This window comes from Gavia stellata, chromosome 9 (genome assembly GCF_030936135.1).
Source record: "Gavia stellata isolate bGavSte3 chromosome 9, bGavSte3.hap2, whole genome shotgun sequence".
Taxonomy (NCBI): Eukaryota; Metazoa; Chordata; class Aves; order Gaviiformes; family Gaviidae; genus Gavia; species Gavia stellata.
In genome coordinates, this window is record NC_082602.1 from 34,892,383 (window position 1) to 34,901,146 (window position 8,764).

Here is an 8,764-nt window from a genome sequence, read left to right on the forward strand (position 1 = left end):
GGTCCCCGCCGCCGCGCCGCGGAGCGCGCTGGGGATCGTAGGCACTGACGGGGAGAGCGCGGCTGTTCGGCCGGCGGGGCCCACCGGCCTTCTGGGTGTTGTAGTCCTCCGGCCTCTCACCGCGCCGCGGGCCTACGGGGCGCGAGGCCGGGAAGAAACTACCGCTCCCAGCATGCCTGGCGGGAGCGGGTCAGCGGGCGTGTCAGGCCCGCGCCGCGGGGGGCGAGCCCGGGCGGCGCGGATTGGCCGCGGGCAGCCCGGGAAGATTCGCTTCTCTGCGCCGCCGCCTCCCGCCAGCGCCGGGGCCGAGCGGGTCCGGGCCCGGCCCCCGCCCCGGCCCCAGGCCTGGCCCCCGCGGGGTGCTGCCGGCGCCGGCCGTCGGGCGCTGCCTTGGAAGTAGCAGGGGAAAGCTCGCGTTGAGCCACGGGCCCCCGCGGGTTTCTGTCCGCGGGGGAAGTGAGGCGGCGGTAGTATGTGTATGACTGACGAATAAAGCGATCCGATACACCTCGGGGGGCTCGTCCTGTGAATATGTATTGTGTTGCCCTGTGCTTGCCTGAGGGGAGTCCGAGTTATACCGTGATATGTTACTGTATGTCACGTTCACAGGCAAAGACCGCGATTATATATACTGTCCACATACGGTGCCCGGCTGCCTTCAGATACCACAGTGCGTAAGTATAGCGCCAGTTGTAAAGATTATGATTGTTACGAGACGTGTAATGCTTAAGGGGCTCACCAAGAGCAGAGACGATGGGGAAAGAGCCCTGTCCGTCTGGTTTCGTTCCATATGCACCATAACGAGGTGTTTTATAGGAAGCACACTGTAGGGCACTGCTATTTGGGACCATGAAACCAACCTCTGTCGTAGGCACAGAAGAAAGCGCCGTTAATTAGCACTTCGAACCCCAAACAGTTGGTGTCAGAAAGCAGAACTCGGTGCCAGCAGCTGGGACTCGGGACAAACGACAACGGAGCAGTGACAATGTCTCAGCCTACTTTCGAAGGAAGAAGCCTCGTGCGTTACCAGCCTTCGTCAGCAATTTCAGCAGAGGCATCGAGCAATGGTCTCGGGAAACTCTTCTCCTGGAAGTGCTCTTCTTTTTACATCAAACGTTAAAATCCTTGCTAACACCGTTAAACTGTTCTCGCTACAAAAAAAAAGGTTTACTAGAAGACTTTTTGGGGTAACTGTTATTTTTCTTTAGCGAGAAGTTAAGTTAGGAGTTGTCAGTGAGGAAACGGATCAGAATAGCTCTGCATAGGCAGAGTACGAGTATCCTCGCGCGCACTTACTGCAGAATCATCACAGCACTCTTACTCTGGAAGAAATTCAATTTGTATGCATGTTGAATATTCAAGTACTCTTACATACTCTCCCTCTTCCAAAATAGTACCATCATGGAGAAAATTGCCTATATACTTATCAAACTAGATATTTTCATGCCTGCTGCTCACACAGTAATGTTTTCCTACCTTTAACTTAAACACGCAAGACTGTTGCCAGGCATATATTTCTGGAAGAAGCTATTCTAGCTCATAGATGCAGATACAGGTGGCTTAAGTAACTTTTAAAAATGTATTAAAACCACAGAAGGTTATCTACATAAGGAATTACTGGAATACTCTAATCATGGGGTTTGAATAGCCAGAGATCTGCATATAAAGAATCTGCATATCCAGCAGGGATCAAACACTTCTTTGTCAGATACTGGCGCTGGCAACGGCAGTGGAAGGAGGCACGAACAACAGGGAGAAAGGTGGTGGTACAGGCGGTGGGGGCAAAGCAATCGCTTTGAAGTGGCCTGCATAGTGCCCTGCATATGCCTGAGCCTGAGACCTCACATAAAACACACAGTTCTATAGCAGGGACAAAACTGACTCCTGATGCAAACCATCTGTGTGGCATTCAGGAGTGCCTGCGCAGGGAGCTGCAAATTAACCAACGGCACAGCAGGAGTTCGCACTGCTCTGTAAGTCCCAGAAAATTCGCTGCTGGATCTGTGTGATCCATACCTGGCAGACTGAAGTCTTGGAGCAGTATATTGCGGATTAGCAATGCCTCCTGGTAAAGTCTGTGGGCTAAAAAAGTGAATGAAACTAGACTACACATCTATACAAATAATTCCATATACTACTCTGAGAAGAGACACTTGATTTACAGCAGCAATGTAAAACAGTCATCTTCTCTTTCAGACATGTAGTTTTGTAAAGATTATGTTACCAAAATATTTTAAATATTCTGCCATATGCAAATTGACCAGCTATCTCCAAAAAACAATCAAAACAGGACAATATGTTATTCCCCTCTTCCCTTAAAAAACGTTGCACTAGAGCTTTAATAAAGTTTCACACCAACAGTCCACATTTCACGCCCTTTAAACCTTGTTTTTCTCTGCTTTTTTTTCCCCAGCATTGCATTGGAAGCTTTTTAAAAAGTAGCAAGTGAGAAAGGTCATGTCAGCAGATATAGATGTCCGTATATATAGATTTTTTATATATATCTCTCCAGATCAATAAGTGAAATCACTTATTTCACGTTTGGTTATTTGGCCTATAGGCGGTAAATCACAGGCATTCTCTGAGTGTTATGATAGTTTCCAGTCCTTATAGCTACAAGAGATGATGCAGCATGACAGATGAGGTGCTGCAAGACAGAAACGCTGTGATGGTGCCCGTTACTGACTAGCATCAATAATGTGCATCACTGTCATAACTGCCAAGTCCCTGACAGCGCAAGTATTTTTGTTTAATGCAGCAACAAAAAGTACTTTTGTTAAATGCAGGGAAAATTATTTCCTGCGTTCAAGCTTCCCAGATTGTATTAATCCAAACTTACAGCACTGGTGCTTCTATTTTATTTTGTTAGTCATTTGAGAGTGTAGGAATAGTATGAAGAGCTGATAATTTGTGCCAAACGACTCCAAAATTAATGACTACAAAAAGCGTTTAAGAAGTTTCTTAAACCACATCATGCTTTTCCACCCATGAAACCAAAGACGCCTTTGGTAGGAACCCAGCATTGGTGGCCACGGTGTCGCAGAAAACCTTCGCCAAAGCTGAGAACAAGGACAAGGAAATGGCTGGACAACTTACTAGAAAACAGAACATCAGTTGACACAAAAAGTGTCTTCTTGACATGAGTTTAAAAAGCAACTACGGTTCATTTTGGTTTCAGAGGTATGTAAGGTCCCTGCAACTTGTAGACAAAAGGTGGGTGTAGATTTAATTGCATCAACATCCAAGGAGTGGAGCACTTTATAAAGCAATTATACACTGACGTAGAAATCTTCTCAAAGTATGTCCCGAAAGCTAAGTTTTTCTATTAGGTTTAAAGACAGACAGATTTGTAGTATTCAAAATGTTGGATAGCATTGATCCCAGGAGAACTTCTCTGGAAACACCGCTATGCAATTATGTTTTCCCATTAACAAGTACCTTTTTGAGATTTGTTAATTAGCATGTCTTAATCTATTTGATGTGTACCTTGATGCCTTTCTATAGCGCTAATCTGCTAAACAAAGTGTCATTTACTGTTATGGAAAGACTATAATTCATTAAGTACAATGGCCCATTTTATGTCTGCAGATATTTTTATCAACCAAAGCAGCAATCTCCTTAAAAAATGCCGTAAGGACTGTTGACTAGGCTTATGTTCCATACAACCACTTTTTAGCCACTGAATCCTAAGCAGCTGGGAGAAGTCTCACGATCGCTAGCCCTTGTTCTCGTGGGGGACTTCAACTTAGCAGATGTCTGCTGGAAATACAATACAGCGGAGAGGAAACAGTCTAGGAAGTTCCTGGAGCGTGTGGAAGAGAACTTCCTGACGCAGCTGGTGAGGGAGCCAGCTAGGGAAGGCGCCCGCTGGACCTGCTGTTTGTGAACAGAGAAGGACTGGTGGGGGATGTGATGGTTGGAGGCCGTCTTGGGCACAGCTATCTCGAAATGATAGAGTTTTTGATTCTTGGAGAACTAAGAAGGGGGGTCAGCAGAACTGCCATCTTGGACTTCCGGAGGGCTGACTTTGTCCTGTTGAGGAGCCTGGTGGACAGAGTCCCTTGGGAGGCAGTCCTGAAGGGCAAAGGAGTCCAGGAAGGCTCGACACTCTTCAAGAAGGAAATCTTAGAGGCACGGGAGCAGGCCGTCCCCATGCGCCAGAAGACGAGCCAGCCGGCAAGAAGACCGGCCTAGCTGAACAGAGAGTTTTGGCTGGAACTCAGGAAAAAAAGAAGGGTTTATGACCTTGGAAGAAGGGGCAGGCAACTCAGGAGGACTACAAGGATGTCATGAGGTTTTGCAGGGAGAAAATTAGAAGGGCCAAAGCCCAACTAGAACTTAACCTGGCAATGGCTGTAAAAGACAAGAAAAAATGTTGCTATAAATGTATTAGCGACAAAAGGAGGGCTAAGGAGAATCTTCATCCCTTACTGGACACGGGGGGAAACACAGTGACAAAGGATGAGGAAAAGGTTGAGGTACTTAATGCCTTCTTTGCCTCAGTCTTTAATAGTAAGACCAGTTGTTCTCCAGGTACCCAGCCCCCTGAGCTGGAAGATAGGGGCAGGGAGCAGAATGAAGCCCCCACAATCCAAGGGGACATGGTCAGCGACCTGCTACGCCACTTGGACACCCACAAGTCTATGGGACCGGATGGGATCCACCCAAGGGTGCTGAGGGAGCTGGCGGAAGTGCTCACCAAGCCACTTTCCATCATCTACCAGCAGTCCTGGCTAACCGGGGAGGTCCCAACGGACTGGAGGTTAGAAAATGTGATGTCCATCTTCAAGAAGGGCCAGAAGGAGGATCCGGGGAACTACAGGCCTGTCAGCCTGACCTGTGTGCTGGGGAAGGTTATGGAGCAGATCATCTTGAGTGCCATCACGCAGCATGTACAGGACAACGAGGCAATCAGGCCCAGTCAGCATGGGTTTATGAAAGGCAGGTCCTGCCTGACTAACCTGATCTCCTTCTGTGACAGGGTGACCTGCTTAGTGGATGAGGGAAAGGCTGTGGATATAGTCTACCTGGACTTCAGTAAAGCCTTTGACACCATTTCCCACAGCATTCTCCTGGAGAAACTGGCTACTCCTGGCTTGGATGGGTGCACTCTTTGCTGGGTAAAAAACTGTCTGGATGGCCGGGCCCAAGGAGTTGTGGTGAATGGAGTTAAATCCAGCTGGCGGCCGGTCACAAGTGGTGTTCCCCAGGGCTCGGTACTGGGGCCAGTTTTGTTTAATACCTTTATCGATGATCTGGACAAGGGGATCGAGTGCTCCCTCAGTAAGTTTGCAGATGACACCAAGTTGGGTGGGAGTGTTGATCTGCTCAAGGGTCGGAAGGCTCTGCAGAGGGATCTGGACAGGCTGGATCGATGGGCCCAGGCCAACTGTATGAGGTTCAACAAGGCCAAGTGCCGGGTCCTGCACTGGGGTCACAACAACCCCATGCAAAGCTCCAGGCTTGGGGACGAGTGGCTGGAAAGCTGCCCGGTGGAAAAGGACCTGGGGGTGTTGGTCGACAGCCGGCTGAATATGAGCCAGCAGTGTGCCCAGGTGGCCAAGAAGGCCAACGGCATCCTGGCCTCTATCAGAAATAGTGTGGCCATCAGGAGCAGGGAGGTGATCGTGCCCCTGTACTCGGCGCTGGTGAGGCCGCACCTCGAATACTGTGTTCGGTTTTGGGCCCCTCACTCCAAGAAGGACATTGAGGTGCTGGAGCGTGTCCAGAGAAGGGCGACGAAGCTGGTGAGGGGTCTGGAGCACAAGTCTGATGAGGAGCGGCTGAGGGAGCTGGGGTTGTTCAGTCTGGAGAAGAGGAGGCTGAGGGGAGACCTCATCGCTCTCTGCAACTACCTGAAAGGGGGTTGTGGTGAGGTGGGTGTTGGTCTCTTCTCCCATGTAACTAGCGATAGAACGAGTGGAAATGGGCTCAAGTTGCGCCAGGGGTGGTTTAGGCTGGATATTAGGAAAAATTTCTTTGCTGAGAGAGTGGTGAAACACTGGAACAGGCTGCCCAGGGAGGTGGTGGAGTCACCATCCCTGGAGGTGTTCAAAAAATGTGTAGATGTGGTGCTTAGTGACATGGTTTAGTGGTGGACTTGGCAGTGCTAGTTTAATGGTTGGACTTGATGATCTTAAAGGTCTTTTCCAACCTAAATGATTCTATGATTCTCTGATTTTATGATTCTGTATTTTTATCAACCAAAGCAGCAATCCCCTTTAAAAATGCCGTAAAGACTATTGACTGGGCTTATGTTCCATACAACTACTTTTTAGGCACTGAATCCTAAGTCACCTTTTTGTTAGTTTATTTAGAGCTGTTTAAAGTTACATGAATCATCTTCTTTCTTTCTTTCTTTCTTTCTTTTTTGAATTTGACACAATATTTGTGTTTAAACCATTTTCTGGAATTTCCCTACTATTCCAGAATTTATTGCTAGTATTAGCGGGATGAGCTCATTCCTTGAAGATCCTTGTGTAAAAATTGTTCAGGCTGACTGATTTTAAAATGTTTCTTTCTAATGAATATCCTACTTGTCCAAAAGATTGCAAATAAATTTGTCAGTTGTTTATAACCAGAGCTCCCCATTGATCGAAACATACTGTTCTACTTAAAAATCGGTGTCAGAGTATCGACCGCAGACGCTAGATGCCACTTTTCAGAGTTAAATTATTATTTTTCCTTAAGCGAGAAGTTTTGACAGGCCATCCAGACAGAGCGTAATGTGAGCCAAATGATAGTTCGTAGCTGCTTTATTACCTGAGAATGAGGTCAAAATATGTGGATCTGATTTTCAGACAAACACAATCAAGACAGTTGACCTTGCGCTGTAGTTAAAGTATCTGCTTTTCAGCTCTACTTGGTCGGTTTTCGCTACTGTTATAGAGAGACTTGAGGACACTTCTTGATCGTGCAAGAGACTTTTTCAAACAGCTACATGTACCATTTAATGAGAGCTAACACTTAACATTTATGTGGTGTTTTGCCTTTCTAAAGCGCTGCTTTACTGCTTTTTTTATGAAGCAGTCCTTAACAACAAGAACCTTCAGCAAATTTGTATTTCATTAAATTTGTATTACAAATGGAAAACAGAAACTTAAGTCTGTAGAGAAATTTAATGTCTCCCATCTCCTGACAGACCAGTGATATTTTCAAGGAAGGTACAGCAATTCTCATCTGAAACTGCAGGCAAAGTCTCTTGGATGCTCCAAGTCAACAGCCCTCTGTTTCAACTCACCTATGACTGACAAAGAAGGCAGGAAGCATTAGGAATGAAATGGAGAAGTTATCAAATGATAAAGGAGTTAAATGAGAAGTTAAGACAACATTTATAATCTGTGATCGCCCAGTTATCTCCGTTTTCCAGCACCACTCTACTTACTCCAGCGGGCAGCTGATCGTACAACAACATTCCCTGCAAACAGTTTTCGCTAACTATAGACTCCGGCAAAGGAATTGTTCTGGACTAGCCTCTTGACTTATCTCTTTGTCAGAGCAGCTTATCTAATAGAACTTGTTAGCTTGCATACCTTATTCTTAATTACATACAGCAAGTCTGAAAGCTGCACTGTGGCAGTGAAATTTTGCAGAGATGGTTTGCTAACTTGTCTTCACCTCAGCTCTAAAATCAAAACACTTTTTAATATTTTTTTTTTATTCTACAGAACCTGCATGTTACAGATCTATGGAGGAAATCAACACACAACAAAGGTTTGAGTTCCTAATAATTACCTTAGACCACTGGACGTCTACCTGGAAGGTAGCGCAAGCAACCCTAGGAGGGCAACGTGGAATTAGGAACAGGGACACCCTTGGAGGCAGAAGCCAGTGCAGCCTCCGGCACTGCTGCTTTCCCAGAAGCGAGAAGGAAGGTACAGGGCAGGAGGGGAGAAATCTGGGGTGCAGCACATTTGGTTTAGGGGGGGTGTGTGTCTTTGAGGGGCTATTCTCATCCAGGACAATGCAGAGCAGCAGTGATGCTGTAAGATGCAGGACAGCTGGGTCAGAGCCCTGCTGAGAAGCAAGGGGAAGGAAACAAGACTTAAATAGAATCTTTTCTTGCTCTCTGTCATCCTCACTTCAACAGCAAGAGGGTTAGTCTTGATATCCAGCCTCTTTTAAATCTAATTACTTTAATTTGTCTTCCTTTATGGATCAAATTATCCTTCTGAAGAACAGCAGGCACAGAGAGACTTAAAATAACTCTTCGAACATGGAAGCTCTCAGATGTCTAATAGAAACACCTGGGGCAAAATTCAGAGGTCACCTCATGACTGGTACCCAGCCCTTGGTCAGACTGGTCAGACTCCTGGGAGCTAACTGGGATTTAGCACAGAATTATGGAGTACAACCAGGAAAGGAGTCTGAACTAAGTTTAAACCATGATTTATATCATGTCCTGAGAACATGCTTTCCACTCCTGACCTTGCTTTTTGGGGTTTTTTTAATTTCTCCCCCCAAAACCTAATGCTTCATCTAAATGAAATATATTTATGTTTTATCTGACTTAGCTTGAAGGCTGACATTTACAAGGATACAGGGCTAAGAGTCTGAGCTATTTGAATTTTGCAACTGCTAAGCACACACATACAGACATACCCAAGCCTCTTGCCTCACAGCAGACAGGTAGGAGATCGGAGCTAGGTCAGGATGGCAGCTGAGCAATGCAAGCTAATTAACAGTAATTCATAAGTAAATGGAAGAGTCAAATGATGTAAAATTTAAAAAATGAGAAAACACAAAGAAGGCTTGTTTTGCTGCA